Raw genomic sequence first — 16148 nt, 5'->3', positions numbered from 1 at the left:
TATCTATTCTAAGTTGGATATTCAATATTATTAAATTTTACATGTCCAAATTCGATGTTGCAAAATTTTTGTAATGGTATCATTATTTTTTAATTTAAAGTTTTAGGTTTAAAAAGATTTGTGATTAAAAAGATTTTTCCAGAATTTTAATATTTTAATTTATTTTTTATGTTTTTGTAGTATATGTTTTTTTCATATATAGTGAATTAAATCGCTTATTTTATAAGAATAATATTAAATGTATTTAATATAAATTGCAACTATTTTTATTAACAAGTTTTGTTTTGTTTTGTTTTTTTGTTTTTTTTATGGAAGTGTTATATAATCATAATAATAAAATAACTAATTCTTAGTATGATAATAAGAGTAAAATTATCAGAAAAGTAAGTCAATACTGATTTTTTTAATGAATTTTTAATACTAAATAATATAAATAATACAAAGATCTAATTAATAGGAAGAAAATGCACTACATCAAAAGAAAGTGAAAGAAACATTAAACTCTTGATGGAGAGAACTTTCTACTTTATAAGTTCCTTAATATTATGGACAATATTCCAAGATTCCAAATGTTTTTGCAAAGGATGAAGTAAATTTTTGGGTTAAATGGCTTGTAAAAGGGAAAGCTAGGGACATTGACTACTACCGAGATGAAATTTTAAAAATTGGAGAGCCTACACATATATACATTGAAAATTTGAGTCAATGTTTAGGAAATCCTCTTTAGTATTAAATTTAAAAACTTTGTATATGAGAGATGAGGATAGGCCCTCCAATTTTTAAGATTTCATCTTGATTATTGTATATATAAGTGTGGATAATTTAAGGCACATTCTTATTAATATATTTTTTACACACAAGAATGCATATGTATAAACAAACACACACACTTTTACAATGTATTATTCCATTACTATATAGAGTTTCTAGTTTGTTATCAAATCCAATTTATTCTTAATTTAAGAAGAGTGATTGTCATAATATCTCAATCACCACTAACAATTCACAAACTAATTTTTCAAAATTAAACGCAACATAATATGCCTAAAACTTAGGAAGTCATTATAATTAGTACAACCCTATCAAAAATATTAATGTGGTTGTTATAGCAGAAGGCTTCATAAGTATAACCAAAAAAACTATTGCAACACAAAGAATGCCTTACTAATGCACACATTTACCTAATTAACCATGTATAAAAAGGTTATGGGTCAACTTTAACGTAAGGGAAAAAAGGAATTATAAATGAATGTTATAAATAATAATGAGGAACTTATCATGGAGGAATATATTAGAATTGGAATAATCTCAAATCCCTAGGAAATTGGTGGGTGTGGAGCCACGTTGCACGAATCTAATTTTTTGCTAAATAAAATTTTCTTATATAAATGAATGTTATAAATAATAATGAGGAACTTATCATGGAGGAACTTATTAGAATTGGAATAATCTCAAATCCCTAGGAAATTGGTGGGCAAGGAGCCACTTGGCATGAATATAATTTTTAAATTTATTAAAAGTCAGTGAAACCTAATAAAATCTTTAATACACTACAATAGTTGATAAGAATTAAGACTAAATATATGTTGAGCATATTCCCTTGAGAATCAATCTAAGCCCTCAACTAAAAAAAAAGTCAACAGATCCTCATTCACCTTAAGTTGAAATAAGAAGCCTTTGGTAAACATAAGATGTCATTATAAACACCTCAAAAATTTATGGAAACAAGTTACTTGTCATAAACACCCACATCAAATAAAAATAAAAATCTCTCACACACCTTAAATTGAAATAAAAAACATTCGACAAACATAAAATATCATTATAAAAATTTCAAAAATTTATGAAAACAAATTACTCGTTATAAGCACCGACATCAAATAATGATAGAAACCTGTCGCACACGGAGTCAAAACTTTAAACGGCAAGCCTCGAAGAAAAAGCGTTATTCAATAGTCTCACTTTGAAAAAACCAACAAAAACAGCGGAACGTTACTCATAAATTTAGGTAACAGCTTAATAGTAATTTTATTGTATTTGTTTTAACAATTTTGTAACATATAAATTGATTTATTTTTTGAATTTTTTTATAATGTTTATATTATATTAATTATATAACTAAAATGTAATATTTTAAAATGTTTTGTAAATTATATAACTAAAATTTAGAAAGAAAAATTAGTGGAAATAAATAAATAAATAAACAACATCCAAAAACCTGTTTAAACAAAATTAACTTTAAAAAAAATACACAAAAAATCCAAAACATATAAGAGCTAATATGTTGGAAGATTAATCGTTATATACGGATAATCCATTCATGAGTGTTGAAACTTTTTGCTTTAACAAACCAAGGGAGCTACGAGTAGCAAGTCTCTGCCCATGTCAATTGGGAAAATAAAAGCCACTCTCGTGAATGCAAAATTAAAAAAAAAATGTAAAAGCAATTGAAGAAAGTAAAAGTCACTCTCAAGAAATTGAGGACTTGGACAAGATTTAAAATTCGAGGACTGGGATAAGATTTAGAATTCTTTGATCAAGAAGATGAGAGTAGTTGTAGTGCTCTGAATTGATCAAGAAAATGAGAGTAGTTTTAGTGCTCTTAATTCATTGAAGTTTAGTTTTGTAGGTCTCTTCAAGTAGGCTAGAGACTCAATCAATCACTGGTCTGGCGGAGCATGGAGTGATCTCACAAGCTATGGCTCATCTGTAAGCGCACAAATCTAGAAAGCATGTCCCAGTTGCGTACTTGACATGGAAAATGTCAAAGAATGTTCTCAAGTAGATAGTAGCAAGTTTATATGCCATGGACTTTTATGTTTTGGCCCTTGATGACAATTCTCATCATGGTATAGACATGGTTGTCAAATATATTGAAGACAAACATGACAACTCTGCTATTTTTTTGCTGCTAACTAGACTGCAATTGGCACTATACTTGGACATTGCATTGGCAGAAAATGAGGTGCCAAAAGAATCAACACAATCTATTATACAAAAAGTTTCCAGAGAAAACAAGCAAACAATATCAATCCCTAGTCCCCTTTGTTTCACAATGAAACCAATTGACAATCAGTTAGTTTATACTAAAATAAACCAACCTTACAAACATCTGCCATGACAATCCAAATGGAATAACTGCAAAACAAAACAAGTAGGTTTCAATAGATTATGTACAAATAAAAATACAAGAATTTGGTCAATTTGGCCAAGTTTTCAAAGAGATTTATAAGCACTAATAGTTGAATCTTTGTATGATATTAAAACATCACCATAATGGGATTAGAGGCTAATGATCTTAGCTTAGATTAAAAATAAGAGCTACATGGAAACCTTAACCATGTTAGTATTACGAGCTATATGGAAATCTTGACGATGTTAGTATTAGCCCTTGTAACAAAGCTAGTGATACCACTTTCGCATTTATTGAAGTAATGTTGTTTGCTATTTAGTTAATCATAATGGAACACTTGACCTTTGCTTACTATTACCTGTATACATGTGTTCGTCCCATTGTCCTATAAGGAGATCTATAAGCTTAATACGAGTTGAATATAACTATAGAGTCTATCATGGGTGCAACTTATCTGTAATTAGCCATGTAACTTCTTACACGAATAAGGTAACTAGTACCAATTGTATCACTTAAGTAGTATCTCTTACATATATTCAATTGTCATAGATTAGGACTTGATTGATTTTATGCCAAGTGGGAGGCATCTTTGGCCAGTTCCTCAAGTGTAGTCATCTAAGGAAAGAGGGAATTTGTGGCATTATGTTGTAAGGGCTCAAACTCTTTCTGCTTCGTCTGATAGGAAGAGCTTTGGTTTTGTGCAAGTAGAAGTTTATCATTCCTCTGGTGCTCCGAGGAAAGTATGTCAAAGTTTATCTATCATGTTGGGTGTGATGGGTCTTATCCTTGGAACAAGGAGGGTTATAGAGATATATATCCTAGTGTCCTAGATAGGCTTGATAAGAAGCATGATGTTGTTTTATGCTTTGAAGGAAGTTATAAAGAGATTAGAGAATAATCCCCGAAGGGTTTAGGTCTGGAAGATAGGGGTTTCTATAATAAGGGTATTTCAGTGGACAATAGTCCTGAAGTACTTCTTCCCAATGAAGAGGCCCATGTTGAGAAGGAATTTCAGTCAAAGATCCTTCTCAAGGAATCCTGGAAAAAAAGCCCTTAAGCCTATTAGAAATTCATAGTCTCGATTAAGTAAGGTCAAAAAAAGATTTTGTGGTTGAAATAGGGATTTTGGAAGGGGGAAAAGCATTAGACAAGGACTTACCATCCTCTGTCGGGATCAAATCCCATATATCCTTAGAAAATTCCCAGGCAAAGAGGTAAGGAAAACAATGAACAATAAGTGGGGTCCTTGGAGCAGGAAAGACCCAAAAAAGAGTGCCCAAATGATCATATTATCCTTTAATTCTAGAGGGGTTGGTAATGACTTCATCAATTGGAAAAGTAAAGTTTGTAATCAAGAACTATATAAAGTAAGGTTCATACCATGTTAAGGTTATACATTAGCAGGATACAACAATACTTATGATCCTATGCGTAGGAATAGTGAAATACACTCTGTACTAATTAGGGAAACATAGTCCATGCTAAATAAACTTGCAAACTTTAAGGGCAACGTTAAGAGAGTATGGTTTTACAAGTAGGAGAAACATGCATAAACATGCAAAGTGTTAAGTAACCTGAAAATGCAGGCATAATCTATTTTGAGTTCCTATTTCAAACTCAAATTCTTACCGAAGAATATTTCTTTCAACCCTCAGAGAAACTTACAGATGCATTTTATATAGCATAAGAACTAGTATGCAACAAGAAAATAGTGCCAAAAATTACAAAAAAAATATGCATGTTAGATTCAATCTAGGAAAATGTCTCATATGGTCTTTTCCCAACATCGCAGATCCTTTGAAAGTAATGGTTCCTTGCAAATATTTCAACAACTGTGTATAAAATCAAGTACGGATGGAAAAATATCTTGATCCATCCTTTGGTAAATGGAGGGAAACATCATTCCCATTGGCATCTCATGTAATTGGGATTCTTAGAATAAGTGAAATACTTGTACTATCCCTACATAATCAGTGGTACTTGGAATATGATGATTATCACAGCTTGAACCACAGGGTAAGGGTAATAAAGCTTACTTACCTGATCTCTCCATAACTAGAGCTTATTGATTATGTCTATACTTACTGGTCACTAAGCTTAAGTAAGCCACAAGTAAGATACTGTATATCTGTAATTAATGATCACCTATCAAGGTTGTACTCATCTTCTACAATGGTAACAACTCATATCCAGTAAAGGTAATGGTTCGTATAAGCTTACAAGATCATGTAGAGTAACTGCTTAGTTAGAGTCATAGTGTTCATTGGTCACTACTTAGTTACAGTCCAAGCAATACAACATGGAAGCTATTCTTTCTATAAACTTTAAACCTCTACTAGTCCGTAATGATAGTGATTTGATTAGGTAAAGTAAGTAACACTTGTTTCTCTATAACTACTTACTACTGGTTCCATTGATATGGTTTACATTATACTCAATACTCTATCTCTATTATTCCCATGGTTAATAAGTACTAGCTATATTAGTGAACACTAGTTAGAATAGAGAAGCTCTGATTATGTGAATTCAACACACTGGACAATACATGATATGTTTAAATAAAGATTACAAGGAGTAACAACTTTGAATAGACAAGATTAGTACTAAGCAGCTTAGATATGATGAAGTTGGTAATCAAGATATCAATATAATGATCTCTATATAAGTAATACATACCTTACATAGGTAATCCTAATCATATATGTTACAATGGTGAGACTAATTACTACTCTTCTGTATAAGTATACATAAGATTATATTCGTAATAAAGTAGATTCAATCATAATATAGTAGAATCCATAACAAGTTGTAACAGTGTTCATTACTGGCATAGTTGGAGTGAATGAATCCCATTAATGTGATAATAGTTGTAAAAATGAACCTAATCCAAGCATAACCATAAAAAATACTTCACCTTTATTGATAAGAGAGCATATAGTACTTATCTATATGGATACGTTTAAGCTATAGGTCTATAAAGGTAACAATACTCGGTAAATAGTTCTTATATATTTATTTATAATATGGCGCTTAATAGTTATGATCAAATCCCATATGTGTAATCACTAATCACTAGTGTTAGCAATGGGATATGGAGCTATATTTGTCATTCTCGTTGATTTTTCATTTTGGCATCCAATTCTGTGCCATTCGGTTGAGAGCCTCTTAGTGGTTGCCTTTAAAGTCAACTTCGCCTTCTCCAAAAGGGGGGGGTCGCCTCAGCACGACACCATAGTAGGTAAAGATCTGTCTGAGTCAATGCATTAACATTTAGATGTAATCCACTATTATGCTTGGACCCATCATTCATGATCCAGAACGTTAGTCCAAACCTAATGCTATCTCATTTTTCTACCAAAGCTCAAATGAATGTAATGCTTATTTTGAATGCTACAGCCTGGATGGACCAAGATCACAAAAGCATGAAAATGACTTGTAAAAATGAAGGAGAATTTTTACACCAAAAAAATATGAGCTTACTCAGCATTTGATGAAGTAAAATCCTAACTAGGATCTTAGCAAGATTTGGATCTTATTCTAGAGGGATCACAAAATTTGATAGTACCTATTGAAAACCACAAAAGGTTGAGATTTAAAAAGATTGGGAAAAAAATTACCTCTATTGGAACTCTCTCCTCTCCAAGCCATGGTGAGAGTATCATGGCTCCTTCCCTCTATGACAATTGAAGATGTGGGGATAGTAAATCAAATTACCTCCGCTGGAACACTCTCCTCTACAAGCCATGTTGGGAAGGACTTTTGCTCGAATAGGAGTATTCTCGCCCCTTCTCTCTGTGGAAATTGAAGATCTGGGGATAGTAAATCTTGAAGTTCTTATGGTGGAGTATGAGAAACCTGCAAGTAGTGCATTGCAGATGATCAACTGGCATCACACATCCAAACGTAGTAGCAATAGTGGAGCATGATCCCTTGCATGGTCCCAAGCTCATTGGTGAGATATCACCATCTACTTTGATGGGTTGAAAATTGCAACAAGAAATGTTGAAAATGTCATCAAGAAAGGTTCTAATTTAATTTTTTCCTTGAATTAATTTAGCAATGAAATTGTCATTCTACATTGCATGACAACTTGTGTTAGTTAACTAAGTTTATTTGACTTAGTTGGCTGAGTTAATTCGAGTTAAGGGTCTAACTTGAGTCATGTAGAATGTCTACTACATTATAGGAGCCTTGGTTGAGTTTATTTTGAGTTGTAATTAATTAATTCAGTTTAACTGAGTTAAAGTTAATTAAACTAGTTCCAATTGTTGGAGGAACTAGTGGGAGGTCTAGCAGTGCGGTGCTGCCTGCAGTGATCAACCAATTAAATTATGATTCACTCATAAATAACTCATGCATGTCAGATATGGGAGTTACACAGTTGAGATTGGAGTTCAAGGACAATGTACTATCAGTTGTATAATCATCTGAATTGTACAGGTGGTGCATCCAATAAGAGGAAGGCTTATGATGGATTGCACAATTTCTTTGAGGAATTTCCCTAATTAATAGGGGGCCAATTCCCAGGGAAACAACATAGGGAAATAGAGACTTGGGCAAGCACAAAATCGGCTAATTATTCGCCTAGGCTTGTCTAGGAAGTTGTGAGACAGATAGAGATAGTGCAGAGGTTGCTCGGGCTTGATCAAAGCATCGTAATCTTCTCATATTTTCTCACTAATGCAATATACATATAGCAAGGGTTTTTACTGTGGATTTCCCTAGGAAATCATTGTGTAAGGTGTTGATTGAATTCTTTCTCTTGTATGCTTCGTGATTTTGCGATCGTTTAATTGTTTTCGCTGATGAGCAGGGTAGATTCAATTCTATTGTTTTAGTAAATTACAATTAGTAGTTTGAACCTACAAGGAATTTCTACATGGTATCAAAGCAGAAACCACTCTAGAAGAGGAGAATACGAGTTTTTATTTTGCAGGTGAAATCAAATTTGCAGTATCAGACTCAAGAAAATCAAACTCAGGAAAATCAAGATGGAGAAGTGAAACACAATACCAAAGTACTTGACCAAGTTCACCCAATGTCGGGATGAGACTGGAAGTGTTGGTGTTATAGTTTCTGAAGATGATATGTTCATCCTAACACTTCTAGCCCCTCCCAAGCGCTAGAACAACTACCAGGATTTGGTAAATGGGATGGAGAAGCTACGAGAGTGGGAGCGTTTGTGGTCCGACTTGGTGCAAGAAGAGATTCGGCGGAACACTAGAGATGGAACCTTATCCAAAGAAGTGGAAGAGGACTTTGCATTAACCGGAAAAGAAAATAAATCCAAGGGAAAGTAGTCCTAAGGCAAGGAGGGAAAGAATGAAGACTTGTCCAACATCAAGTGTTCTCACTGCCATGAGTTCCAGCACTATGCCACAAAATGTCCACAGAAGAAGGCAAGCAAGAAGGAGTCTACAGCAGCAGCAACAGGTGAACCTCTAGTTTCACAAATTGATCTTGATTTTACTCTCATTGCATGCATGGCAAGCACTGTAATGGGAAGCATGTGGTATCTCGACAGTGGTGCCTTGTTCCATATGATGGGGAATAGAGATCTCTTCAGTGACTTAGAGGAGAAAGACCTCAAGCAGAACATAGAGTTTGGAGATGATGGGAGGTATACTGCGACTGGTATCGGTACAATTACTTTTTAGAGGGAGTCTAGCTCCCCTCTCAAACTCACAAATGTGTTGTTTGTTTCAAGACTAAAGAAAAATCTTGTTGCTGTCGTGGTATTGGAAGACCGTGGCTACGATGTGGTATTTAGAAAAGGGAAGGTTTTCTTTAGACACATCGCCACAGGAAAAGTGAAACAGATCGGTGTGCAAGTCAAGAACCTATATCCACTTGAGGTACGAGATGCATGCAAATCCTTGAGGAGCAAGGAAAAGGTTAGAGACTTGGTGGTTGAGAGGGAGCATGAATTACCTCTCAACATGCAGCCTAAGAAATTTATGGAACAACCACAATTGGAGAAGCAGAGAGGAGGCTGAGTGGAGACATCCACTCAAGTAGAGACCTCCAGTAGGGGGGAATTTCGAGCCAAGTGGGCAGAGGGAGCACATGCAGCCTACCTCCAGTTGAGAGGTGGGGCAATGTGAAGCAATAGTCTTAAGAGTGTAGAAATTTGGGCAAGGTCCATTGAGGTGTTTTTTGTCTCGTGGATCATTACCTTGCTACAGGGGTCCACAATATTCAATAGCAGGAGGATCAATATTAGTCAGATACTGAGGAGTGCAGAGAAATGTTGAAAGTAGAGCAGGAGGCTCAGTAGAAGAGTCAACAGTAGCACAATTTTTCCGAGTAGACAATAGCACAGTTTTTCCCAGTAGACAGTTGGAGACATAGTTGATTTAGTTTATTTTGTTTGGATTCCTTTTAGTTGCGGATATTGCAGTAGCAACAAAAATAGTGAAAAGAGTTGCATGTAGTACATTCCAAAGGCGTTGGATGTAACAACATGGGTTAAAAGTTCATGTAATAAAAGTTAATAAAGGAAAAATAATACCACGGGCAAGGGACACTTATTCCAAGTTGAATGTTGGGAAAAATATCTTAGTGAGCATCACTTGTTGTGTGTTATGGCTAACGGAAAATTGGCAAAGGCAATGGCTAAGGATTTGGAAAGGAAAAAAAGTATATTTGGCATGTTATTTATGGAAATAATGGAAATGAAGGTGAAAGGTCACATGTTGCATATGAGGAGGAAATTGAAGGAAAATAATGGAAAATTGAATATAATAGAGTCATCAATGATAAAAATGATTATGAGGATCAGTTCACGGCTTTTTGTCAGTTTAGTGTTAGAATTTGTCTCAAAGAGGAGAAATCACCAAGAGGAGAAAGAAAGTAAGCAAGAAAGGAAAGGAAAGGAAAAGAAAGGAAAGGAATTGAAAAGTAAGGAAATCAAGGGAGGCAAGGATCAAGCAACTTCAGCGGGAATACTTGCAGGTAGCAAATTGTATGTGTGATTTCCTGGCTAGTTTTGACATGCATGGTATGTGCATATTGGTATATGGTTTTTTTGTTGTCATTGGTATGGATTTCACTGGAATGTGACTATGGATTTTAGCCTAGACTTTCCATTTCTGGATAGTCATGGTGTGATGGGATTGTTCTCGGTTTTAGCTTTGGATTGCTGGATGGTTTTGGAATCCGGTATGAGGTGGTCTCAAGAAAATTCCTAAAAGCCTAGGAAACCTTTGACTGGTAATGGAAGGATACACGGTAAAGCCTGAGGGTGGAGACATGAAAATTCCTCAAGGATGGTGAAGAAATTCTTAGGCATCCAAGCTCGGTTCGGTTTTGTGATCTCAACACCGGTTTAGGTGCTATCATGGTATGGAGATGGTGGAGGTGGTTTAACCTCTGGATTCCCTTGGTTGTCTTTGGATATACAAATATGTCATGGGGGTGATTAGCTGAAGAGAGATTTGGCTCAGCCAATCTATGGTCGGGTGGAACGTGGAAGTCTTGAACGCAGTTAGTATTTTCCTATGTTTAGTAAAAGTAAAGTTTCTCTTGCTTTTGGTAGGTAAGTGTATTAGTTATTATGTTTTTAATGGTTGTTCCCTTATTGTTATTTACTAATTATATGTTGGATAAAGCATGGTTATATGACAGTTCTCAATCGCGGATGTATTCATGTTTTTGCTTGTAACTGAATAAATAATGAATGCAAGACTTAATTAATGATATGAGAGTTAATGTGATAAGGTAGAGACCATTCTTGTTAAACCTCAGTTAAGTTTTCAGTCCCTTATGTTCAGACTTGCATTCATGACCTGTAGGTTGCATATCTACCAAGTGTTTGACAAAATGTCAGTCCCGGTTAGAGATGGTCTGCTCAAGTCCTGGTACCAGTTTTGGTTTGTAAGCATTGTCTTCATGTCTTTTATGAATTCTGGACGTTTCATGGATTTTTTGGCAGAGGCTTAGCCTCATCCTTAGAAAGTAGCCTTAATTCTCGCATTCGTTGGCACAACACTGACAGAAAAAGGCCATAGTCGCACTGATGTAGGCCTATGGGAGCGTCTGGTAACCCATAGTCACATGGAAGCCTTGGCAAGGGAGCGACTGAGGCTCAAGGGCAGGGAAAAAGTGAGTTGTCTGAGGGGTTGGACACTTGGAGGGGTTGGGTTACTCCTAGAGGTCCTATGGCACCTAAGGGAGGTTTGTAAGATCTTGTTTTGTCGACTCCATTTCCTTAAGGTCACATAGGAGGTTTATTCATATCATAGTAACCCCTTGTCTCATGTTTACCCTAGGTAAGCTAGTGAAAGTGGGTAGATGTGAGAGGAGGCGGTTACAGAGTGATATCAGAGCATGGTTTAAATACTTGGACCAAATGGGTTGAATGCATGTTGTTATCCATGCATTATCATGGTTAAGGTTGTCATGCATGAGGTTATGGTATGAAGGATATGTCATTATGATGCTATTGATATGTTATGAGGCTGACATTTTTCTGAGATAGAAAAGGAGATGCAGATCATCAGAGCAAGGTTGCAACATTAGAATTTGGGGTAAGAGCCGATCATCATACATGTATTGTATGTTTGACATGAAGGTATGTTGGTTAATGGTTTTTATAAGTATTAGGGTTATTTACATGTTTTTCATTCTATCATTGCTATGGTTACCTGCATGATGGATGCTAGTTGATCAGTGTGGTCATATGCATATGCGTCAGATAGTCATGAAGGATAGTAACTTGTTGTTATATGCATTGTGGTAGTATGCATGATGGTTATGATGATTGTACTTAGGATCTTGATGTTATATGTATCATGTTAATTTCGATTGGCCTATACGGATGATTAGGGTTATGACATTCAGGCATGAGTCGATACGTTTGTGATATTGTGTCATAATAATCTAGATTGGCTGTGCATATGTGATGTTATGCATGAATGATAATTGTTATGATTTTATGAAGTGAACATGTTAGCTAGTTACTGCTATGGATATCATGACCTTAATTATGTTTGGGTTGATATGTTGTGAAGTTATATCATGCTAATCTAGATTGATTGTGCAGAAAAGATAGCTTCCCCTAACATACATTGAGGTATGAGTTTGATTATGTCGTCTATTTGGTGTTTGAGCATTTGATTTGTTATCTATTTGATATGAGTTTGTATTTATAAGATTGCATGAAGGAATGATATTGTTTGAGATGTTTGCACTAATACATATGTGCTGAGAACAACTGATATGTACTTGAGTGTAAGTAGGTGATAGTTGTGGCATTATTATCACCAGGTGTAGGTATATGTGTTGTGTTGTACAGCGGGTGTAGGTGTATGTGTTGTGTTGTACTCCGGGTGTAGGTGTATGTGTTGTGTCATATATTGTGTATCTGTATATGTTGTACAATGTGATGGGATAGATAGGTATGGGATTATCTCGGCCCTTGTTTTGTTATTGAGGGTTGAGACAGTCTAGTCTCAGTATACCCTTGTTGCTAAGGGTTGAGGAAATTTAGTCTCGGGATACCCTTGTTGCTGATATTGAGGGAAGATTCGGTTTAGTCTTCGGATTCCATTATTGCTTAAAGGCACTGGGTGCTTGCCGGGTATGGAAACTGATTTAGTGTGTATAAAAGGACAAAGAAAAAAGGTAGAAGCAAAGAATCATTGAAAGATGAGTATCATTATTTTATTTTAGTTTTAATTATACATGTGATCTATAATTATGATTTATGATGGCTACATGTGATATATGCTTTGATTTATGATGGTTGTGATTCAAGCTAACCAGATGAGATATGTTTATACATGATGATTTGGTTAGAGAGCTAGTTTGAATTGTTGAGATAGGAAGTAGACAAAATTACAAGTGTACCTCATTGACGAGCTACCAATGAGGTATTATTTGATTTAGTTTCAATTCATTTTAGTCGAACAAAAATTATGTTCTTGGTACATGAAGCAGGGTAATGCCCGATTTGGGTGGTTGAAACTGCCTGCAAGAATTAGCAGCAACAACAAAAAATAATTGGAATAGGGATCAATATGTTGGTAAAGCACTTCAGGAGCAGGGCCACTGTGGGACACTGGTACCCAATAGTGTCCATTGATTTCCATGGTTTTGAGGTGGGGATATGCCTTGGTTTTTGGACCTTTCGATGCAAGGAAATCTTGCCAAGGGATGGGTCGTCAGGGATAGGGGATGCGAGGGAACTTGGAAGGTGAGTCACTGCACGGAAGGGGTTGGCTAGATTTCCCGAGGGACTGTGTAGTAGAGAAGGGAAGGTCAGGGATGGATTTGTTTTAGTCATTAACATTGCCAGATGGAATCATATGCACATTGGGAGTGTGCCTTGGAACAATGAGCTGGTAACTGTTCACTAAGAGGACATGTGGCACAGGATCGTAGTGTTGTACATTGTATGGAGGTTGAATTTGGCGGTGGATTTTGGACTTCCTTGGAAGGAGGTGAATCTTGGTATTAATTTGAGGGTGGAGGAGCCTCTAGACTCCCTTGTTCGGATGTAGACATCGTATCCTTTTATTTGTTGGTTGAGAAAATGTGCATATGTGTAGAATATTGTAAATATTGTATTGAGCTGGATTTATAAAGCTCCATAAATAGTATGGGTATTTTCTAGTTGAAGCTAATGTGCATAAGTATATGTGGTTCTTATTGTAAATATCGCAATGAGTTGTGTTATAAAGCTCCAATAAGCGATATGGTTGGTATGTTGTCATGTTTATCATGATGGTTTTTCTTTTGAGCAGAATGTTATTGTAAATACTGCAACGAGTTGGGTTATAAAGCTCCATAGGAAACATGTTTCTATTTTTCAGCAGTTTTGCTAGGTATAGGTGTGGTTTAACACTGATGAGTGTGTTCCCCTATGGGGAAGGGGTTTGTAACAACCCCAGGTTAAACTTTCATGCAATAAAAGTTAATAAAGAAAAAATAAGATCATGTGAAAGGGACACTTATTCCAAGTTGAATGTTGGGAAAAATATCTTAGTGGGCATCACTTTTTGTGTTTTATGGCTAAGGGGAAACTGGCAAAGGCAATGGCTAAGGCTTTGGAAAGGAAAAAAGGTATTTCGACACATTATTTGAGAAAATAATGGAAAATAGAAGAAAATGAAGGTGAAAGGTCAACAGTTGCATGTGAGAAGGAAATTGAAGGAAAATAATGAAAAATTGAAGAAAATAGAGGCATCAATTATAAAAAGGATTATGAGGATCAGTTCGCAGTATTTTGTCATTTTAGTGTTAGAATTTGTCTCAAAGAGGGGAAAGCACAAAATTGAGAAAGAAAGTAAGCAAGAAAGGAAAGGAAAGGAAAAGCAAGGAAATCAAAGGAAGGTAAGGATCAAGCAGCTTCAGCGGGAATACTTGCAGGTAACAAATTGCATGTGTGATTTCCTAGCTAGTTTTGACATGCATGGTATGTGCATGTTGGTATATGGTTCTTTTGTTGTCATTGGCATGGATTTTGTCGGGATTCGACAGTGGATTTTAGCCTAGCCTTGCCATTTCTAGATAGCCATGGTGTGATGGGATTGTTCTCGGTTTGAGCTTTGGATTCTCGGATGGTTTTGGAATCCGGGATGAGGTGGTCTTAGGAAAATTCCCAAAGGCCAAGGAATCCATTCACTGGTAATGGTGGGATACATGGTAAAGTCTAAGGGTGGAGATAGGAAAACTCCTCAAGGATGGTGAAAAAGTTCTGAGGCATCCAACCTCAGTTCGGTTTTGTGATCTTGACACCGATTTAGGTGTGATCACGGTATGGAGAGGATGGAGGTGGTTTAACTTATGGATTCCCTTGTGATTGTATTTGGATTGGTTTGTCCCATGAGATCCCACATTCATGATTGGAATATGGCACAAGGGTGATTGGCTGAAGAGAGATTTGGCTCAGCCAATATATGGTTAGGTGGAACGTGGAAGTCACAAACGTAGTCGGTATTTGTCTATATTTAATAAAAACTAATTTTCTCTTGCTTTTGGTAAGGAAATGTAATGGTTATTATGTGGTTTTAATGGTTGTTCCCTTATTGTTATTTATCTGATTATATGCTGGTTATAAGCATGGTTATATGACAATTCTCAGTCATGGCTCTATTCATATTTTTACTTGTAACTGAATAAATAATGAATGCAAGACCTAATTGAGGATACAACAAATAATGTGAGAATGTAGAGACCCTTCTTGTTAAACCTCAGTTAACTTTTCAGTCCCTTATGTTTGGACTTGCATTCATGACCTATAGGTTGCATATTTACAAAGTGTTTGAAAAAATGTCAGTCCTGGTTGGGGATGGTTAGGTCAAGTCCTGGTACCAGTTTTGGTTTGTAAGCATTGTATTCATGTCTTTTATTAGTTCTGGAAGTTTCATGGATTTATGGGCAGAGGCTTAGCCCCGACCTTGGAAAGTAGCCTTAATTGTCACATTTGTTGGCACAACACTCATAGAAAAATGCCATAGTCGCATTGATGCATGCCTGTGGGAGTGACTGGGAACCCACAGTCACATGGAGGCCTTGGCAAGGGACAAACTGGGGCTCAAGGTCAGGGTAAAAGTGAGTGTCTCAAGGGTTGGACACCTGGACGGGTTGGGTTACTACTGGAGGTCTTCTGGCACTTGAGGGAGGTTTATAAGGTCTTATTTTGTCGACTCCATTTCCTTAAGATCATATAGGAGGTTGAGTCGTTACATAGTAACCCATCATCTCATGTTTACCTCAGATAAGCCAGTAAAAGTGGGTAAATGTGAGAGGAGCCAGTTACATTAGATCGAGGTAGATGTGAATCCCTTTCTTGTTGAGAGGGAGTGTTAAAAATTGCAAGGATAAATGTTAAAAATGGCATCAAGAAAAAATCTAATTTATTTTTTTCCTTGAATTAAATTAGGAGTAAAATTGTAATTCCACATCACATGACAACTTGTATTACTTAACTAAGTTAATTTGACTTAGTTGGCTCAATTAGTTTGAGTTGAGGGTCTAACTTGAGTCATGTAGAGTGTCTCTGATCTGTTCG

This window comes from Pinus tabuliformis, chromosome 6 (assembly GCF_031772625.1).
Source record: "Pinus tabuliformis cultivar Carrire ecotype Pingquan chromosome 6, CPIR1, whole genome shotgun sequence".
Classification (NCBI taxonomy): domain Eukaryota; kingdom Viridiplantae; phylum Streptophyta; class Pinopsida; order Pinales; family Pinaceae; genus Pinus; species Pinus tabuliformis.
The sequence above is the reverse complement of the archived record's forward strand: the minus strand, read 5'-3'. Positions refer to the sequence as shown.